Consider the following 21,974-nt stretch of genomic DNA (forward strand, 5'->3'; position numbering starts at 1 on the left):
ATGAGATTTTCAAGGGAAGTGGGGGACAGTCTTGTGATACTGAGTCCGCAAACTGTAACATCTAATGCTGTCTCAAGGTAGACCATATCAGATTTGAACTGCATTAAAGGACACCCAGCTGGTATTTGCTGGAGAGCTGATCATTTGCTTGGTGGAAGGGAAAAACCTGTGTACATTTGGGGTCAGAAATGTTGTGCAGATCATGTTGCGAGAAGATAATAGGAGAAATAGAGTTTGTTTTTTTCTACTCACTATCAGTTCTCTTAAAGTTCAAGTAACTAGATCCTAGGATACAGACTCTTTAAAAGAATCAAAGCCCCATGTCCTGAACCTCAGCAAGAATTACACTGCCAGGAGCAGACACAGAAGAACATTCTCTCAGAAGTCCATAGGTGACTTTTATACTTCAAATTGCCTGCCTCTGTTTGAATGGAAAAAATGAATTGATGCTAAGCATTTGGGACCTCTCAAACTTCATCCATTTTCTAAACCAAAGATGGCAACCTTTCTCTGTGAAGGGCCAGATGGTAAATACAGTAGTCCCACCTTATCTGTGAGGAGGATCTTCCAAGACCTCAGTGAATACTTGAAATCTTGGATAGTACCAAGCTACATATATTATGTTTTTTCCTATAAATAAATATGATAAAGTTAGTTTATGAAGCAGACACAGTAAGAAATCAACAACTACTAATAAAATAGAACAATTATAACATACTGTAATAAAATTATTTGAATATGTTCTCTTTCTCTCTCAAAATATCTTATTGTACTGTGCTTACCCTCCTTCCTGTGATGATGCAGATGATATAATGGCTACATGACGAGGTGAAGCCAGGCCAGTGACACTGACACAGTGACACAATGTTAGGCTCCTACTGACCTTCTGACAACTTGTTGGAAGGAGGATCCTCTGCCTCAGGTAATCCTGGATCATCAAGCCATGGCAATATTTGTGACTGGATGTCAGAAGCAGACAATTCAATGCATGGGAATCCTCTATAGTTGAAGAATTTTTTGAAGAATCCTTCAGAAGAACATTGCAATTGGAAGTTGTAGTCTCTTTCTTTTTCACCTATCAAGGTTGGCTGCACAGGTTGTGATCCTTCCATGATCATGTAGGTGACTTTAATGTTGTGTTTCACCCAAGGATTGTATTCCATAAGCTCACCAGTTGATGCCTGTGCAATTTGAAACACTTTGGTAAATTTTGGAAATGTCCATATTTCTGGTTCTGCTTCAGTTTCTTGTCTTCATCCTCTTCCTCTGTAGGTGATTCTACATGATCTTACAATTCCTCATTTGTGAGCATTTCTCAATGACCTTCAACATGTATTTCCATTTTTTTTTCACCAAGCATATTAGTAAATTCTTCTCCACCAACTTGCCTTGCTGCATGAATGATTTTTCCTAACTTCTCCCTCAATCCCTGGGAATTCTTTTTTTTTTTTTTTTTTTTTTTTAGTTGTAGATGGACCGCATGCCTTTGTTTTAATTGTTTATTTTCATGTGGTGCTAGGGATCAAACCCAGTGCTTCACACATGCTAGGCAAGCACTCTGCCATGGAGCTAGAGCCCCAGCTCCAATCTCTGGGAATTCTTTACAATCATCCACAACTTCATTCCATTAGTTTTTCCAGCCAACATTTACAGCTTCTAGTTTTAATTCATCCATTGCAGCTATGATAAATGTTATTGAGTCAGCAATGGGGAATGATTTCCAGCACTGCATTAGGTCCAGATGAAGGCCTGCATCCATTACTAATCATATGTGATCAAATACCAGACAAGTGAATATGGCCTTGACAATGACGAGGTAACATTTTCATAGCAGAAAATAATATAATAATTATAATAATTATTATTATTAATAGGATTTCAAATTCCAATCCTTTTGTTTCCAAATGTTTTTTCATTTCTGGGATGAACACTGGTGGAACCATTCCATAACCAAGATGGCTGCACCCATGCTTTCTGATAATGTTGCCAGAATACAGGCAGATCATTTTTTATTTTGGTTTTGAGAGAACATGGGTTCTTCTTTCTGTACTCTATGCCTGGGCACTGCCACACAGCACAAGAGGTAATCTGCCCTCCCACATTTTATGTGCTGCTGGCTCCCTTGCACTTTCAAGAATGGTGGTTCTACTGGGTATCTTCTTCCAGAAAAGACCAGTTTCATCACAACAGAGACTTGCTTTGGATAGCATCCCTCTCCTTAGTCAATTTCAAGTCCGCCAGCAGTAGCTTGTTCACCAGCACATGCAGCTTCTCCAGTAATTTTTATATTTTCAGACCAAAACTTCTCCTGAGTTCATGCAACCGTCCCTTCCTGGCAATGAATGGCTTAGAGTCACCCATTTTAGGGATCCCTTGCTGAAGTCAACATATGGGCTCAAGGCTTTTTGAAACAACACACTGCTGTCCCTCAGGACACATTATCTATCCATGTTTTCCACCCAAAATATAGTGCCTTTTCCAACTAAACTATGAATTTACACAGTGGCTATAACTTTTGCAGTTTGAGGTACAACATCAAAATTAGTATGGATTTCTTTTTACTTCTTCACAATTTTACAGATAGAAGTTTCTTTCTTACCATGGATCACCTTTTCATTTAAAGGAAGCACTTTCCAGGCTTCTCTTTGGCATATCCAAGCTGCCAGAGTCACTATTCTTGCACTTTGGAACCAATATTAAGTTAAATAAGGGTCCCTTGAATACAAACACTGTCATACCACAACACTTGATCTGATACCCAAATGGCTACTAAGTGATTAAAACAGGGAGCAAATACAGCGTGGATGGGTTAAACAAAGGGCTGGACAGGGCTAGATGGAGCTGGGTGGCACAAAATTTCATCATGCTACTCAGAATGGCATGCAACTTAATACTTATGCATTGTTTATTTCTAGAATTTCCCATTTAATATTTTCAGACAATGCTGAGCTTGAATAACTGAAACCCTGGAAAACCAAATGATGGGTATGGGAGACTATTCTGATTGAGGCTTTGAAGGTCATAACACCTCTGCTGCAGGTGCCCAACCCTGTGTCTTTATAAACACAAAGCAGCCATTGACAACATGGAGGGAGCACTGCAGTATTCTAACAGCATGTCACTCAGAAAAACAGGCAGATGGGTGCCAAACCCTGTTCTAAAACAGCAGTTTCCAAAGCCCACTGCATCCAAGATGAGCCCTAGAGTGGGGTGTGCAAAAAATGTTAGGACTGTTTTTATGTTTTGTATTTTCCCAAAACAAAAGCCAGGAAGAAATTAATCTGTTAATATTTAATATACAATTGACATTGGTGTCTCCACTCAATCTGGTGTCAGAGGTTAGATCACAGTGGTATGGAAGAACTTTAAGGGAGGAAAGGGTGCCCAAAATGCAGTGGGTCCTCAGTCATTCATTCACTTTCAGTGCTTCATGATGCATTACAGTTTGCAATTCAAAGAAGCAGCTTAAAAAATTTCCACAAGGATGGAAGACAATACCAAGAACGCAAACACAGATAAATTATACAAAAGTAAAAGAACCAATACTTTCCCGAGTCCTACCAGGAGCTCTTGTTAGTCACACAAAAGTCAAAAAAAAGAAAGAAAGAAAAGGAAAAACTCTATCTGAAAAGCAACCCACAAAAATATTCATATTTTTATTAGCTATCTATTGCTGTGTAACAAGTCACCCTACAACCCAATGACTTCAAAAGGTAACAAATATTTAGATTCTCATACAGTTGCTAATGATCAGAAATTTGGCTGCAGCTTCTCAGGGTGATTCTGGCTCAGGGTCTCACATGAGGTTGCAGTCAGATGTTGGCCAGGCCTAAAGACATCTGAAGGCTTCAGTAGGGATGAAGCCACTTCTGAGATAGCTCACTCAATTGGCTGGCAAGCTGATCCCATGAAAGAGGTCTCAGTTCTTCACCATGTAGACCTGCAATTAGGCTGCTTGAGTCTCCTCACAACATGGAAGCTGGCATCCATCCACCAGACTAAGAAAGCAAGGCAAAAGGGTCAAAGTCATATCTCAAAAGTCGCACACCATCACTTCCACCATATTCTACTGGTCACAAAAACCCCTCCTGATGAAGTGTGGGAGGGGACTAAACAAGCCTAAATGCCAAAAGGCAAGGATCACTGGAGGCCATCTTGAACTGGCCACCACAGTCCACCCTTTGACCCTTAATGGTTCACATCCCTCCTACAGGCAAAATATGCTCACTTCCTCTCACATGTCCCAAAGTCTCACAGCCTCAACTCAAAATCTAGAATCTCATCATGATATCAGATCCAAATACAATGAGACTCTTCAAAGGCCAATGAACTTTATTCCAACAGTATCTAAGATTTTGAGATATTTTAATGAGAGTGAAATGATTTATAACTGTAGTATTCAGCATCCAGACATAAATGCATAGACATATATATGAGTGTATGGAGAAATGGAGAGATTTATTTTAGGGAATTGGGACACATGATTTGAGGCTGAGCAGTCCCGCCATCTTCATGTGTAATTGCAGACCCAGGGAATCTGTGACATAATACAGTCCATGACCAAAGGTCTGAGAACCAGGAGCCCCGATGGTGCAAGACCCAGTCTCAGCAGAAAGACCAAGTCCCAGCTCAAGCCGTCAGGCGTAGACTACACACCCTCCCTCAACCCCACACTGGGTTCTATTCAGGCCTCCAGTGGATTGACTGAGGCCCATCTACTTTAGGGAGGGAAATCTGCTTTTCTCAGTCTACCAATCCAAATGTGAATCTTATCCAGAAACAGACACACCCAGGATTAAAGTTTTACTGGATATCTGGGCAACCCATGTCCCAGCCAGGTTGAGACATCAAATTTACCATCACAGCCATTGAAATAAGATAAAATAAATCATGGTTAAAATATGATTTATTTCATATTCTCATGTAGTTTAGATTTGATGTACGTTTCATGATACATACAATAAAATTACACATAAGTACCTTTACACATAGACTATGTAAAGATGCACGCATATATGATATTGTGTGCTCATGGTATTCTTTTTAATAGAGCATAGAATCAAAATAAGTTTGGAGACAACTGGTGCAATGGTAAAAAGGCAGTGCTTGCTATTCTCTTTCTATTTTCAGGAATCCTTGTCAGGACTTCTATCTGGTGGTTGGTAAGTAGTATCAAAATATAGTTACCAGCCTGACTGCTTTATGGGAAGTGGCAGAAGATGGTGTGGTTTTTGAGGGGAAGTAAATGTAAAAATCACATCAAGGAAGAAGAGGTGGTAGCTGTGGCAAGCATTTAGCCTGTTCTGCAAGATGAACATAATATTTAGCATCAAGGACAAATTTCTCTTTCAGAAAGACAGTAAATACATGACCCCTTTTACAAGACTAAAGCAACAAATATATACAAAAAGTACTCAGGAAAGATTTTAAGAGGGAAATTTTTTATTGTTTCCTGTAAACAAAAAAAAAAATGTGTCTTGTTTTCAAAGGGGGGCAGGGATGTAGAGAGTTAGGGGGAAGGGTAGGGGGAGGGAGGTAAACCATCAGCGTCTACCATCTTTAGCTGTCAGCTACTTACCCAAAATATTTCACCTCTTCTCACTTTGCTGGTCCCTGTCATTGAAACTTTCTGTCTACGGAGTCAAAGATCCCAAGAACAAGCACATGGCAATCCTTTGCCAGTGTGATCCTCCACTGTGGCAGCTGAACCAAACAGCTGGTCTAGTCACCATGGACACTCCAGGACTCCCATTCTGACGAGACTCCCTGCACACAGGCAGCCACTGTGGACTACTGCACAAGGTCCAGTTGAATCAATCCTTCCGGGTGCACCCTGCCATGGACTGGATGTGTACGTACACAGGTAACGTCACTGTAAAGGGTACACCAGTTTAAGTTACTCGCTACCACCAAAACGTCTGTATACTTGAGAGACATCTGAGTTAAATCAGTATTACCAAGAATTATAGTCTAGATTACTGCTATGATTTCAGTGTCCCCCAAAAGTTCACATCAGAAACTTGATCCCCATGTTCAGATGTGTTTGGAGATGGGTTAGGTCATCAGAGTCGGGATGGGAGGTGAGGTCCCATGATGCTCTATGAGAAGAAGAAGAGACCTGAGCTTGCATGCTCCCTCCCCCTCACCATGCGTGCCCTCTGCCACGTTCCAACGCAGCAAGAAAGTCCTCTCCAGATGCCAATGCCTTTATATGGACTTCCCAGGCTCCAGAAGGATGAGAAATAAGTTTCTTTTCTATACAAATTACTCAGTCTGGAATTCTATCACAGCACAGAAAACAGACTAAGTTATAAACAACGTATCTACCACAAGGACTTGTTTTGAGCCAGTCGCTCTGCAAACATGATTTGCATACATTATGTCATCCCATCCTCCCAAGAGTCTTATAAGGTAGCTTGCCTACTCTTCTTACTTTACAGAAGAGGAAAACAAGGCTTAAGTAATTTTCCACAAGCCAAATAAGTGGCAGAGGCAAATTTGACTTCAGTGACTGTGTTCTCCAATACTACACCAGTAGCTCCCAAGCTTGGGTCTATATATAAGAATCATGTGAACTACTGTTTAAAGAGCCTCTTCCTGGGCCCCAGCCCAAAGATTTCAATTCAGCAGGCCTGAAGTATGCTCTGGGGATCTACTTTTTTTTTTTTTAAAGCATCCTCAGCTGAAGCTAATTTGGGTAGTTGGTAGTTTTCTGGGACACACTTTGTACTATATTATAAAATATCTCTTCCATTAGTATTCTACTAACCAAATAAATTGAACTCTATCTTAAGGGTTACAGTTTACTTCCTAAGGACCTAACCTCTTTGATATTGTGAATCCAGGAGGAAGAAGGCATGAATGTACACACACGCGTTTGCACACATACAAACGTGTATTGTCAAACTTATGGAACAAAAAGAAAACAGAGGTTGAGCTTTGCATTGTAAAATTTATTCTTCAGTTTACAAAAAGATTCTTTGCAGTGAGTCCTCATAGAGCAGAAACATGCAGAACCAGATGCCATACCGCACTGCTTAGAAAGTGAAAGTATTTGACCACTAAAACTGAAAATAATAATAATGATGGCAGAATTTCCAGTGCGTAGGCACACACTTTGAATCTAGTTTTAACCATTTCAATCTCATTTCCCATTTATTTTTCTCAAACATCTGGTGGCTGCTCCACTTATCTGCTCTTGAAGGAGAGTTGACAACAGAGAAAATAAACACGTGCTAACAATTATTATAGAAAACACTCAGATCCCATCTTGTCACATTTGAACTGGATCTTTTTTGAGGAGCTTATGCTTGTAATTTTACCTGGTACTTACAGGGCATAGTCACATGTTCTTCTGGAAAAATCATCCTGGCTTGCATGATGAGGCTGAAGATGTCTCTTTTTCAGGGGATTGTACCAGAAAGAACATCAGGACTTCCAGGTACATCGCCATCTGAACAAGTCTGGGAACAGCCAACCTGGCTCTCTTCAATGTGGTTTTATTTATACCATTTTAATGAGATACTTTTCAATACATATTTACTATGTAAGCTAGTAGATCCCTTTTATTAAGTTGAAATCGTTGTTCTTACAGTTATTTTCCTGTTGCAAAGCAACAGTGATCCAACTCAGAAAGGCCACTTCCCTGAGAAACATGAACAGGAGAGGTGCAGGAGAATTCCACCCTGGGATCCTGTTCATCACCACCTCTGGTCCACCAAAGGCCAAGGGACATCTTCCAGCAAAGGAAAAATAAATCAGCAGGAAGACCCCTGGGGTGGGGAAAATCATGTTGGAAACACAGAGATGGACATCTGCATTGGCAGAGCGGATGGTATGTAAAGAGGCTCCGGGGATGGCTAGCTCTAGCGTCCAGTTGAACGGGAAAAAGCTGAGCTTCACTTCTGGATGGTGAGTTTTAACCAGTAACACGTCAAGCTGAACTGGCAGTCTAGGAAATGGCTCAGGATCAAGAACGGACCATGGTGAAAGGAAGGAGGCAGAAACCTCCAAGAGTGCCAGGGAGGTAGGGCAGGAGAGAAGGGTGCTGCAGGAAGTCCAGGGATGGGCAGTGCTCCCCACAAGGTGGAGGTGCAACCCCTTCAAGGCCCTGTCCACCAACTCATCCTCAGTACCAACAACTATCTCTTCTCTGGGACAGTCTCCACGCGTGGATGGAGAAGGCCTGTCTCTGGAACCAGTGCGTTCCCCACACTTGCTCCCCCTCTGTGCACATTAGAATTGCCAGTCTATCATCATCTCTTCCTTTCTATGCACCCCAGACTAACATGTCAAAGGAAGCTGGTCTGAATGGGCATTTAGATGCCTTGACAAGTCCACAGTCCCCATTCACACCTAAGCTCTCTGTTCATCAACAGAAATGGTCACAGAACACATTGAGCACATGGGGCTGAAGGAACGCCTAGTATAAAAATGAGTCAGGTGCAAGTTGGATCAAAAGCGAAAGGAAAATTTCCTGAGGAACTAAAGATAGATCCTCCTGAGCTAGCAGGAGACAGTGGACAAGCACTGGGGGCAAGTTTCAAGGAGAAGAGACAAGCTGACCCAATATGGTGCTTCTAGGGCTTTGCACCCTTCTCTGATAGCCAGAAGGACACTGACAAGAAATGAATAAACCATATCAAACTGTCATACCAATCTTTACAGTATTCTATGCATGTATACCAATGTCACTTTTGCATTTTGGTCATGTGATTACATCTAATGTCATTCCTCGCTTAAAGGACATGGAGCTGGATGTGGAGATGTGCACCTGTAGTCTCAGCTTCTCAGGAGGCCCAGGCTAGAGGACTGCTTGTGCCCAAGAGTTTGAGACCAGCCTGGGCAACACAGCAAGACTCTGTCTCAAAACAAAAAAGAAGAGCTAAGACACATTGAACGCTTCTACCTGCCACGCACCATGCACGCAGCTTCACTTGCTTCTAACGGCAGCTGATAAAGTAGGCACTACCACCTCCCTACAGATACAGAAGTTGAGGCTGAGCCCTGACTCAGAACAAGCAGCCCCTGAAGCCATTCAGCACAGCCAGGCAGCCCCAGTCATGCTGTGGCCTGTGAGGGCGGCCCTGTTTACAGCACAGATGGTGTATGGAAAACGCCCCCCAATCACTGAGATGAAGTTACATCGTGTTTGGGCAAGATCTTCAAGAATGTAAACATTTAAAACATTTTAGGAGGATTGCTATTCAAAATGACAAAAACAAAGCACATTCTGGTGCTCAGCAAAGTGAAATTCGGCCGGCTGGAAAATGCAGTTATGCAGAACGGTTCATCCTGGACCATGCTGAATAAGTGAAGTGTTGCCACTTTGGTCAAGGAAGGAGGAACAGCGTGGGGATTAATACTATTAGTCAGGCTGCAACAGTTGGACAGATGAGTGCCAAAGAGAAGGGAGAATTCGAGAATGTTTTGGGAAGTCATCTGCCTGTTACCAGCTTCAAGAGACTTGGACCCCGCTGGTCCCACCCACTTCTAAACCACATTCCCGATGTAAAGATGGAAAGACTGGAGTGTGCTTCCAGGTAACATGTTTATTTCTTCCAACAAACCTTGGCTCGCCTCCTCTGATTCGGAAACCCCTGACTGGGCTCCTCTGCACTTTGGCATGGCCGGCGTTAGAAATATATATGTGCCGCAGCCTTTGAGCACAGTACAGGCTGCAGTAAAAGCAAACGGATTCTCCTTGTCTGGTATATTTATGCTGTGCAGCAGAAAACCAATAAGTGCATGACCTTGCTCCACACACAAATATGTTCTTTTAACAGGCTTCTCCTTTAAGGCAGCTAGTCAGCACTGGTGGGGAAAAGAGAATGAATTTTCCTTTTAGGAAATGTGTAAGACTCTCCTTTCTTAGCTTTTTCCCCCGTTTCTTTTCTTTTCTTGGTTTTGCAAAATATACTTGTAAAAGTAAATCCATTCACATGATGATGTTAGCAAAACCATTATGCTGAAGGGTGTTCCTCCCAGGACTGCTGGCTGGCTTTTATTTGGTCCTGGAAATGGACCCAGCCAGAGATTCACGCCAATTCCGATTCTTATCAGTGACTTTAGAGGAACATATTTCCAGCTGAATTCCTTTGTGACCTCTTGACTATCTTAGACACATGGATATATGGATGGACACAAAGACAAATCATGAGATCCCACAGGTCAATAATTGCTTTCAAACCAATGCTATAGTTAAGAGAGCCTTGTTTTGATTTTTCTGCTCCTACTTAACTTTCGTTGGGTTGAGAAAGTTAAGACTGATCTATGCCACAGCACGCCATGAAATGAAGCTCTGGAAGTAGAGACACTGGTGCAAATGTTGTTTTTAATTTACGTGGGTCTTGACAAGCTCTTAGCTTCATGTGAAGGTGCGCATGTGCCACGTGGGATTGAGCACACACCACATTCTGTTTTCTCTTATTACCAGAAGCCCACTGTGTGCCGAGCATCGTGCTGGCTGCTGGGCTTTCAGCAAAGGAGAGGAAAAGAAAAGGGGAGGGAAGAGCTCACAACTGGTGGACAACCCACCGAAGAGGATTAGTGGGCACCATTTGTTAAAGCTGCTTGAACATCGCACTGTGTTTCAAACTGAAAGCCACCCTTTCCTCCCTCCACCCATGAATCAGTCAAGAACAAAAGGAAACGATTCTGAATTTTTCCTTTCTTTCCAAGCACCTTGGGAAGAGCCAGGCATGGAGCCAAAAAGAAGAGGGGTTTTACTGAAGAAAACCACCACTCTGTTTGGCTTTGATGAAAAAGAGAGAGAAAGAGAGGGAGGGAGAGCGGAGGACTTCGTGTGCAGAGGGTGAAGGATGTATATAGGAAAGGAGTGTTTTTATGGATGACTGCCATGGGCAAACAGCAGATCTAATCAAAAGCACTACACACATGGATGTCCCCGGCCTCTGGGAGAAGGGAACAAGGCTAGGTTTCTCCGTTTTTCTTCTTCAATTCAACACAGAGGGTAGACAGCTTTACTGTGCATAAAGTATTCCTCACAGCCGCCCTGTCCTCCACAAGAAAGAAAACAATAAGACTCATCACTAAGACAAACCAGCAAATCCAAATTCATTCCAGACTAATCAAACGCTGTCCTCCCCATCGTCCAGGTGAGTCCGGTGGGGATTTCCAGGTGGCTCCATACCTGTGAGCAGCCAGGAATCGGCACTGACTTTGGGAAACAGACAAGCTCACACAGTCACCCCTCACCCCTCTCCACCTGCTCCTCTGTCGTCCCTTTGGTTTGCCTGTCAAAGAGAGCAACGCAGCGTTGGGCACCCAGCAGCTGCACAGTGGCCAGGAGGTCCACCCCTTCCCCAGGCCATCATGTCCTCCAGGCCCTCAGACCTCCTGGATCCCCTGCTCAGGTTTCTGCTCTCCGCCTTGAGCTCCTGATGCAGGGCTGCCATGCTGTGGAAAGTCTAAACATGGAACAGGCCTGAACAGGAGTAGGAGAGGAAGCAAAGCACGGGGAGAAGGCAGAGGAGAGGAGCTCTGCTGGGGAGAGCTTCTGCCCCTGCTAGAAACAAAGGGGCAGAAACCAGGGCCAAATAAGGAACAGAGAGAGGGATGGGTGTATTAAGATGCAAACCTGCCCAAGGACAGGGCTGGGTATTGGAAGGTCAGATAAAAGAAACCAGATCCACCAGGAAACCTTCACTAGACCCAAATGGATGCCCTTTCAACCTGGTCCACACTCAACTATTTCTCAAATCTCACTGGTCACCCTCACATAATCTGACACCAAGAATATAACCATTTAGGACTGGCTAAACACCAGGCACCATTCTGTGTTGACTGGCATCCTCCTGTTGACTTCTGATAGCATCCCCCTGGCACACAGCTACCCGATTCCAGACACCTGGGGTCTCCAGGTCCTGAGGCAGTGAGATCTGATTCCATCTCCCACTCCTAACTATAGCCAAAGAGACTTTATAAGCTCCTAAACTGGGACTGGGGTTGTAGCCCAATGGTAGAATGCTTGCCTAGCATGTGTGAGGCACTGGGTTCAATTCTCAGCACCACATATAAATAAAAATAAAGGTCCATCAACAACTAATAAAATAATAATAATAAGCTCCTAAACCCAAACATGAAACCCAACAAGGGTAAATTCATCAACCCTGTCAAGATGACGAAGATCTCCAATTGTCTATTCTTTTTTATTTAGCAGATGCGGGAGAATAAAGAATATAGAAATTAGTTCTTTTTGTTTGTTTTTGGTTTGGTTTGGTTTGGTTTGGTGCTTAACCACAGAGTCACATCTCAGTGCTTTTTATTTTTTTATATTGAGACTAAATTGCTTAGGACCTCATTAAGTTGCTGAGGCTGGCTTTGAACTTGAGATCTTCCTGCCTCAGCCTCCCCATGTGGCTGGGATTAGAGATGTGCACCACCACGCCTTGCAAAATTACATTCTTAGTTAGAAAATGAGATGTGTAAGTTAAGGCTATGAAATCAATGTCCTGTTACTCTACTAAGACCCAACATTCAGGATGCTTAATAAGTTTTTGATATTTAAAAGATTCTGGAAGCAGTTCCTGCCCCTGGTGGAATTCGAGAACCCCTGCAGGTCCACCTGCTCTCCCAGCCGCCCAGCTCCCCACTGATGCATCTTCACCTTCTCTGGATGACTTCAGAGGGTCCCTCTGGTCTGGATCCAGCTCCACACCTGACCTGGGCCTCCGTTCTGCCCCATTTTGCTGGAGGTGGTCCTGCAGAAGTGGCCTCCACCTCCTCCCTCTGCCATCAGGGCTTCCCTCTCTCTCCCCTTGGTTTCTTTCGTTGTAACAAGAGACACCAGGCCTCCTCCCCACAGGCCCTCCTGTCTCCTGCAATGTCTGCCCTACTCTCAGTCTTTTCCCCTCTGTTTGTAAAGCCAGCTACCCTCCCAATCTTAATGAACATGATAAATAAGTGAATTAAAACTTTAAAGCTTCCTTTGGCCCAAGCTCCTCCCAGGAGTTTGAGAAATGTGCTGAGTCACAGGAGTCGCCTGAGGTCCTGGTTAGTCAGAGATTCCCAGGCACCTTCCCCTAGACATTGACTCTAGGTCTGGGACAACACATGGAATCAGTCAAGTTTGGGAAGCACCTCCCTCCAGCTGTCCACACAGGCTGAACCTGGCCCCCAGGGCTCTCACCAGGCTGCAGAGCTCCCACCTCAGGAACCTCTGTCCTACCGCATTTAGTCACGTGGCAGCATAGCTAAGTGGAACACCTCGGACTGCATAGTCTGCTTGTGGGCGGCCACCAGAGAAGGGCAAGAAACCTGTGAGGCTGGGGCTCTGAAGGTCAGGAGGGCCCAGCAGCACACAGCAGGTCACGCTTCTGGCGCAGAGTGTTGGCCCGAGGCCCCACTGGAGCACAGGCTCCTCCTTCTGCTGGATTTCCTCCCCCAGCTTCTCTGGTCCTGGGCCAGCACTGTGCAGCTCCACAGCAAAGGACACCAGCTACTTCTGTAGGTCACTTAGGTCATCGAGGTTGGAGATGGCAAGAGACACACAGAAGTAAGTTTGTCCTTGTGGGTGTAGTTTCTCTTCAGAGGTTCCTGTTTGTCCTCAAGGTCCCCTGCTTGGTGTCTAGCTTTTCTCCCCAACTTCCGGCCCTGCTGACTTAGGAAGACATCCAGCCTCCCACCAAACAGAGGCAACAGTCTTCCATGGAACTTGCACCAGCTTCCACAATGGTATATGGTCCAATTACCCTAAAAAATGCCATATGCATGTCCCTCACAGTGGCCCCGCTTCCCTGATCAAACCCTACCTGAGGCCCACATTGACACTGGCAGTAGTTTAAGGAGAACAGACCTTCATTTTTTTCCCCATTCTTTTACTGGTGCATTCAAGTCGTACAGAGTGGTAGGATTTGTTGTTCCATATTTACACATGCACACAATATCATTCCCCAGTACTCCCCTTTCCTTTTCCTCATTCCTTGCTGGATCCCTCTCCTCTCCTCTGCTGATCTCCCTTTGATTTTTATTAGCTCCCTCCATCTTTCTTTTCCTTTTTCCTCTCCAGCTTCCATATATGAGACACGACCCTTGACCTTCTGAGTTGGGCTATTTCTCTTAACACAATGGAGAATAGAACTTTACAAATGGTTTCCTTGAACTGGAACTGGTTCATCTAGAATTGGATCGGATGAGATTTGAAAGCATTAATATCACTGCATTTGTCAAAAGTGGCAAAGAGGACATTGGTAGCCTGTGACATTTGATGGCAAAATATTCACTAAATTGTTGCTTATAATCAAGTATCTAAAGGCAAGGTTTTGAGTGACCACTGCTATAATACAGTTGATAAAATAAACTATAATATAGTTGCTGCTATAATACATTCGATCAAAACAACATAACGGAGTCAGTTGCTTTGAGATACTAAAGAACTTAGCAATAGAAAATGATGTGTTTGGGGTTCTAGCTCCCAGTTCAAGGTCAAGGAGGACCACAAAGCTTCTACAACTCTCTGGTAGCCAAGCCCTACATCCAATTCTAAAGACTGCTGAGTCACAAGCACACTGAATCCACGGGCCTGAAGGATCTTCACTGTTAAAATCAGGGCATTGATGGGGATTCTGAAAACTTAAGCTAGTTTCCAACAACTCTGATTGTCAGTGGAAGCATCCCTTCCTCCTGGTCTGTTTCCTCTTTCTGAACTCATCCTGTGACTCAAGAACCTGACTGGTCCCTACTAGGCAGCTCCTTGCAGGGGGCTGCTGATTCTGACCCAGGCCTACTCATGGCCTGGTATGGTTTAGATGTGAGGTGCCCCCAAGAGCTCTTGTGTGAGACAATGCAAGAATGTTCAGAGGTGAAATGATTAGATCAAGAGAGGTTATGGTTTAACGGGGTGGTAACTGTAGGTAGGTAGGGTGTGGCTGGAGGAGGTGGGTCACTGGGAATGTGCCTTTGGGGTTTAGGTTTTGTCCCTGGTAAGCAGAGCTCTCTCTGCTTCCCGTAGCCACGTCATGAGCTGTCTCCTTGTACCACATCCTTCTGCGTGATATAACCCTCACCTCAGGCCCACAGCCATGGAGTCGGACTACCATGGACTAAACCTCTGAAACCAAGACCAAAACCAACTTTCCCTCCTCTCAATCTTTCTTGACAGGTATTTTTATGACATTGAGGAAAAGTTGACTAAAACATGTCCTTCCCTTGCTTCTTGACCGGTGGCCAGACCGGTTCTGGCAGACCTCAGGAGCTGATCCAGAGCGTGCGGAGGTGCCACACACACTGAAGAAGGGAAAGATGCTATGAACTTTTATCAATGGTATCTTGGAAACATGTGAGAATGAACCCTAAGGTGCTGGATCAGGACGGAAGTGGCACATGGAACTGGACCAATTTGTTGATGTGCGTTCACTGAGCAGAGACAAGAGTCAGTGTGGCCACTCAAGCAGCTGGCAGTAATCCTCCGAGCTTGTGAAGTTGGCTTCCAGAAACATAGAAACAAAGAGGCCTACACTACTGAAGCTGCAATGCCGACCTCATTGGAGAACCTTAAGATAACCAGCGGCTTAGGGGGATCCAAACTGTAGAGTAAACCCGTTACACAGGCCTGTTCAGCCACTGCCTACCTGTGCCTCCAGGCCTGTGAGAAACGAGAGGATGAGGCCAGACCTGGCTTCTGGAACATCTTTATGGTGGCTCTCCTCTGCAGGCCAGGAGGACAGTGGGGACTTCTGCCACGGGACTGGACTATCAAATTCTTCAGGACAGGAGTGCCGGGTGGCAGGGGTTCTTCATCACAGAGACATGGTTGGCACAGTTACTGAAATGGGCAGCCGAGCAAGGCAGCAATCAGAATGGCTGACCCACAGAGACCGCTGGTGTTTCTAGGACAGAACAGATGTGTGCCCACTAAGTCTGACAAGCAGAAATCTGACTTGAACTGTCTCGCCTGAGAGCTGTGGCCCCGCAACCAGCTCCTAACTTTCTTCTAGTTCATAGACGGAGAGCCCCATGAGTGAGAGTCGGCTGGCCCTGCTGGAGAAAGGTCCAGTCCACAACGAACACACCTCCCAGAAGTCACCAGGACTCCTGTGAAGTCACAGCACCTGACTCTCCTGGCCACCTGCCCCCTGACACTTCCAGTCCTGGCATCCCTGGCCCTGGGCACTTCTGCTCTCTGCATGCCTCTGGCCCTCCTTCTGGGTTCCTTTTCTTTCTCAACCCAAATGTGAGATTCTCATCTCATTTCCTAAAACACCCTGTTCTTGAGTTTCAAATACCCATGTTTCCCCTAGACAGAGATCCAACCTCCCTCTCTCTGAGCATCACCCTGCTCTTTCGTTAGCTAGCATTAGATACCTGGTGCACTACTGTCATCGCAAAATCATTCCATGTCATTTTCCTGTCTCCCTGTCAGTAATCCCCATCATCTTCCTGGTCAATTGGACATAGAACATCAGACACCCTGGACCCCACCTCTCTCCCCATCCATCTAATCGGTCTCAAAATCTGTGCCAACCATGTCTCTACCGCGCTCCCCCAGCCCCCAGCTGATTCTCCTGAGCATATGTTCTGTTGGTGTGTGCAGTTCCACCGACAAAAACCACCCGGTTCCTCCTTAACTACGAAACGAAGCCCAAACTTCAGCATCTAGTATTTTTGCCCTTTTTTTTTTTTTTATCATTACCTCAACCTATTCACAGCATGACATTTTCACACCATTTTTCTCACTTACATTCCAAACACACTCGGCCGCATTCCCAGTCCGACATCTTTACTCGCAGCCCTCCCTGGGCCTGTCCTGCCTCCCTCCTCTCCAACTGTCCACTTATCCACAAATATTATTGACCGGCTCCCAAGCGGAAGGCCTTGGGAACATCAGGGCCTCGGTCTTCCCTCGGTGCTTAGAACCTGGCCTTCTGAAACCCTGTGACTCCTCCAAGGCTTGGTCCACATGCCACCTCTACCGATTCCTCCTTGAGCTCCCAGCCAAAGGTGACTGCGGGGCACCACAGTCTTCTCTTGCTCATGGAGTAGAAGCCATATGGCCGTCCTTCCCCCTTCAGGGTCCTCACTATTGCCATTCCCTGCCTCACATGCTCCCTCAGACTCCGTGTGGCCAAATCCCTCACCTCCTTCAGCTTCTGTCCAGATGTCACATCCTCAGAGAGCCTTCCCAGTCACCCACCTAGACATCCTCCAGCCTCCCCCCTTACTCTCCTTCCTGGAACCTGCGGGCACCCTACGGAGTGTGCGAGTGTGTGTGCGAGCCGTGTGTCATCTGTGTGTCCTGCATCTCCCTCCAGGCGGCAAGCTCTGTGAGAACAGGCCTGTGCTATCCTAGAACTGTCCTTCAGCAACGGCACTCACCTGTCCCTAACCACTTCTCTCCACAGAGAAAACCCAACTACGAAATTGCAGTTTACATGTTCTTTGGCCCAGATTAAATTCTTAGACAGGGCTTTCTTTCCCAATAATTATTTCCACAAGCAGAGAAGAAAAAAGAAATGCATTTTATTATCTTCTTCCGTCTAGCTCACTGCTTTTGGGTTTTATTTCCTGTGTCTAAAACACCCTCTGCCCTCTCCCCAAAGGTAGCAGAATCTAACATAAGAACTTGATAAACGTCTCTTGAGTGAACGCCCCTACCCAAGACACAACCTCTTACACATCTTTTCCAAGGCTCAGCATCCCCCAGGTGGCCTGAAATATTGATGGCGCTAACCAGTGTCCACAGTTCTCTTTCAGGACACTGCCTTCCTCAGGGGCTGCCACAGTCCCTCCACAAAACAGCCAGAGGACTTGGGAGCTGCTAAAGCTGAGAGTGACAGAAGCTCAGCCACAAATCCTCCTGACTTCAAGACAGAGCCACCTCTTGATGTCCCCTTCACTCCAAAGGGACAGAACTCTGGGAGTGACCTCTCCTCTGACCCCTGGACTCCCAGGAGGCTTTACCCTCTGCTTGTCCACATCACTTGGAGTCGGGTTTTCAAGCATCACCGACTGTGCTACAAAGGCTCTGTGCGGAGCTTCAGTTGTCCTAAGTGGCAGTGACAGCTCGTTCTTCCACGATGCATCTGTCTGGGAACAGCAGACTGGTAGCAAGGGTTGCTTGTTCACTCCTTTTTCCTGGCCTGATTTTGAGCACCTAGTGAAAAAAGCACTCCTGGGCATATCCCCTACATAAACATGGCACCTCCTTCACGAACAGACTCAGGGAAGCCTCTCTTGGAAGCAGGAGAAGTCCCGCATTCCGACAGGACGGGGACACCCGGAGCAGAGCACAGAAAGACAAGAGGCAACAACAGAGACAGGCGGCTCCCCTGGGTGGCCTGCAGCGTGGGTCGTTTTCAACCTTCTTGTCCGTGGCCCATCGAGGACTCCATGCTGTGCTGTGGTCTCCATGACACGGTGGGTCCCTGTGACACATGGCCTCAGGAGCCTCATCACCAGTCTCCTATCAGCCAGAGAGGAGCCTCCACTTCTCTAGCATCGGGTGGTATCTGTGACTTACTTATGTAGCCAGATTAATTCAGTTCATCACAGAATCAGAGCAACCGAAACCGTGCACCCAGAGACATTCTTTGCAGCTCCTCTGTGTACATCTGGAGGCAACATAGCCTGTCGCTCTTGAGCAAGCTGCTGGATTTCTCTGGGCCTGCTAGATTAGTTGGTGACTCTAACTCTGGCTGCATACTAGAATCACCTGGGGAACTTGTAAACCAACTCTGGTGCCTGGACCTCTCCTTCCCAGACCAATTAAGTGAGAATCTGGGTGAGAGGGGTGGAGGCCAAAGCCTTAGTATTTTTTAAAAGCTCCCCAGGGAATCCTAATTGCAGCCAACACTGGGGAGCCACCAGATTGGAGGATCCTCAGATCCCTCAGAGCAAACCTCACTTCCCTCTGCAAGCCCCACAATGCACCCAGGAGCAGCTGGTGCCCTCTGAGCGACTGAGCGTTGAGAGAGACACATGGCTTGTCTTGGAGAGAAAGAAAGCCGCAGGTGGCTGACTCACCCAGTGAGGTCTCACTGTCCAAAGGAAAAAAATTCAGTCACCATCAAAATGGCCTCCACAAGGGCTTGCTGTGTCCACGAAGAACATGCAGAACAGAGTGTGCAGACTTCCCCTGGACCTTCATCTTGTCAAGCAGGGCCCAGGACAGACTCACTGACGAACAGCGGAAGGAGGCCTGCTTTTTGCAGGAGGCCTCACATCCTCCCTGTGGAGGCTAACGTGCCCACCTCCCAGGCCTCTCTAACCATGCCTCTCCACGACTTTTCCACCCCCGACCCGGGTCATCGTTTATTCCTTCACTCAACAAGACTGATTAAGAGCCTACCAACTTGCTGAGGCACTGATCTGGATACAGGAGGTGGATACATAAACAAAAACGGAGGAAGCAGCAAGGAGCGGGGTAAGGCTGAGAAGACCTGGGAAGTGCGGGGTGAGGCTGCAGTAAGCAAAGGAGTCGGGCTCAGCCCCTGAACAAGGCCTCCTCTCAGCTCTGTTCCGCACCCGTCTAGGTGACTCTGTGCTGTGATCACTCCACAGGTTAGTCACTCCCTTCAGGAAATGCTAAAGCACCCAAGGAAAGGAGTGTGGCTTACATTTTTCTGAACCTACTCAGAACAGAGTAGGCACTGACCTGGGGGTGGGGGATAGAAGCTTTAAAGGGGGGAAAGAACTAAATAAAGCTGAAGGGAAGGCTTTGTCTTATCTGCAGTGCAGTCCATTCCTCATCATGCACACACCCAGAAGGTTTTCAGTTCCAATTTTAGATCAAATGGGCTTAATTTCATAGAATCATAGCATTTCAGAACAGAAAGAGACCTTGCAAATCATCTCATCCAAATCCCTCATTTTATAGGCGAGGAGTCTGTTTGCCTGAAAGTCTGGGATTCTCCCAAGTGGGCGAGTGGCAGACATTCTCCCGAAGGTCATACTGCAGCTGAATGAGCTGTCACTGCCACTTAGGAGCACCGTGCTGCAGCACCAGCCAGGCCACCCCTCACCCACTCAGTGACTACTTGAAACAAACCCAGTGGGTGGGGCCGCGCCTGTGTCCCCAGCACCACAGCCGAGTACACTGGGCTCTGCAAGCACCACAGCCCACTGCCAGTTCCCTCCAAACCCAAAAATTTGGCCAAATCAATATATTTAAAAAAGAGTTTTTCAATGTACTGTGTTTTTCTCTAATGAACCTGCCTGCACCTTGGCTTCTCTTTGGAAAAAGACATAGATGGGTAAAAATCACTTTAAATGAGCGGTGAATTCATACTAAAACAGAAACCCACACAGTGTCTCCAGCCTTTGTTAACCCATGCCCCTATGGAAGCCCCAAATCACACCTCCTTCGGTGGCCAACCAAAAACCAAGGCGAAGTACAAAACAGTCCACAGGAAAAAACTCACAATCAAAATGCATTTTTACCTTGAAAGATACTTTAACTTAAAATTCATGTTATAGTAACACACACATAAACATTAGCTCTTGCCTGCTTGCTCCTAGCTTGTTTAGGAGAAAATAGTCAGTTTTGGGGTTTGTTTTGTTAATTTTCAAAATACAAAATATTGTAAAATTGACAGTGCTTTTCCAAAATGACAGAGTCTTATCATTAGGTGTTAAAAGGAAAACACAAAAAACTGCATTTTTCAACTCCGATGACCCAAGAGTTAAACGATGCCAGAAAGCCTAGGAGTTTTGGAATGAGTCTGCAGCTTGGAATCAGGCACCTCGTTTTTAATTCGGGTAATAGGGGCACTTGGCAGGGACAGCTTTGCCAAGTCTGCAGGATTTGACTCTGCGATCATGAGGTCTGAAACCGCAACCTAATTCCCAAGATTACTAAGATCTTACAGTCTGGCCTCAGCACCCTCCCTGACCAGAGTGGACGAAAGATGAATGGAGACTGAGTACCACGTGTATAGCCTTTTAAAAAAGGGGTTATATGTCTGCAGTCTTCTAGAGGCTTATAATAGAAACTCAAATAATAGCCAAGCAGGGAAATAGGCAGGGCTTGTACTTTCATCCCCTGTAGGAAGAAATCATAATATTGTCAAGTAGTGAGAAGAATAAAAAACTGAAATGTTACAACTGGACAAGAATGTTGGAGTGAGCTGCAGACAGTATTATATTTTGTTGTCCTTTGTAGTCAAAGATAATGGGCCTGACAGTGATTTTTCTATGAGCCTTGGAATGTGGCTTAAATACCAATGGGGAACTTTAGAGTCTTTGCCATGATCCATAAAGTATTCCTTGGTTTGCTGCTGTCATGTCACTCTTCGTTGCTCTGCTATTCAGATTCAGGGTGAACCTGAAGGTTTGGTCCAAAGGGTGGGAGCTCATGCCTTCCTGCCCACTGTAGGATGATCCGCTCATGGCTCTGGTTTGGCAAAAGTTGATGCTTCAATGAGAGGCTTGGGGGCCATTCCCAGTCTCCTACCCTCCAGTAACCCAGGAAATAGCGAGAGTATTGGATACGGCGGAGCATGACAATAACATGGGCACTGAGTAGAGAGAAGAGACAGGCTGCAGCCCCACAGCCCTGCCCACCCAGAGGCACCTACCAGAGCTCCCGTTCAGCAAGCACCAACAGCATGAGAGGTGCACGCATCATGGATTTAATCCTCACGCAGCTGTGCCACAACAGAATTATAATCCTCATTCACATATGAGGAAACTGAGGTTGAGAAACAATTGAGTTAATTGTTAATTTGTCAAAGGTCAAAAAGGTTAATAAGAAGAGCTTCAGGGGGCTGGGGTTGTGGCTCAGCAGTAGAGCACTCTCCTAGCAAGTGCAAGGCCCCTGGGTTTGATCCTCAGCACCACATAAAATAAATACAATAAAGGTATTGTGTCCAACTACAACTAAAAAATAAATATTAAAAAAAAATCTAACTTAAAAAAAAAAAAGAAGAGCTTCAGGTTTGTGGTCCAGTGTGTAAGAATGTTGAAAGACACTATTTCATTCCAACCACAAGCAAAAGCTGAACAACTGAAATATCAAT

General features: G+C 45.6%; 1 protein-coding gene and 1 long non-coding RNA gene across 2 annotated transcripts in view; both read right to left on the bottom strand.

The window, feature by feature from the left end:
• Nucleotides 1–21,974, bottom strand: part of LOC308649644 (uncharacterized protein) — a 180,712-nt gene that overhangs the window by 140,925 nt on the left and 17,813 nt on the right. The gene's annotated exons all lie outside the window — the stretch shown is intronic.
• LOC308649647 lies at nucleotides 3,770–12,733 on the bottom strand. The gene is made up of 3 exons (XR_014022150.1): nucleotides 12,629–12,733; nucleotides 5,579–5,872; nucleotides 3,770–3,998 (listed from the first exon to the last, which is right to left on the bottom strand). It is a non-coding gene; the product is annotated as an uncharacterized lncRNA (long non-coding RNA).

Source organism: Spermophilus citellus (genome assembly GCF_964194105.1).
Source record: "Spermophilus citellus genome assembly, chromosome: 5".
NCBI lineage: Eukaryota > Metazoa > Chordata > Mammalia > Rodentia > Sciuridae > Spermophilus > Spermophilus citellus.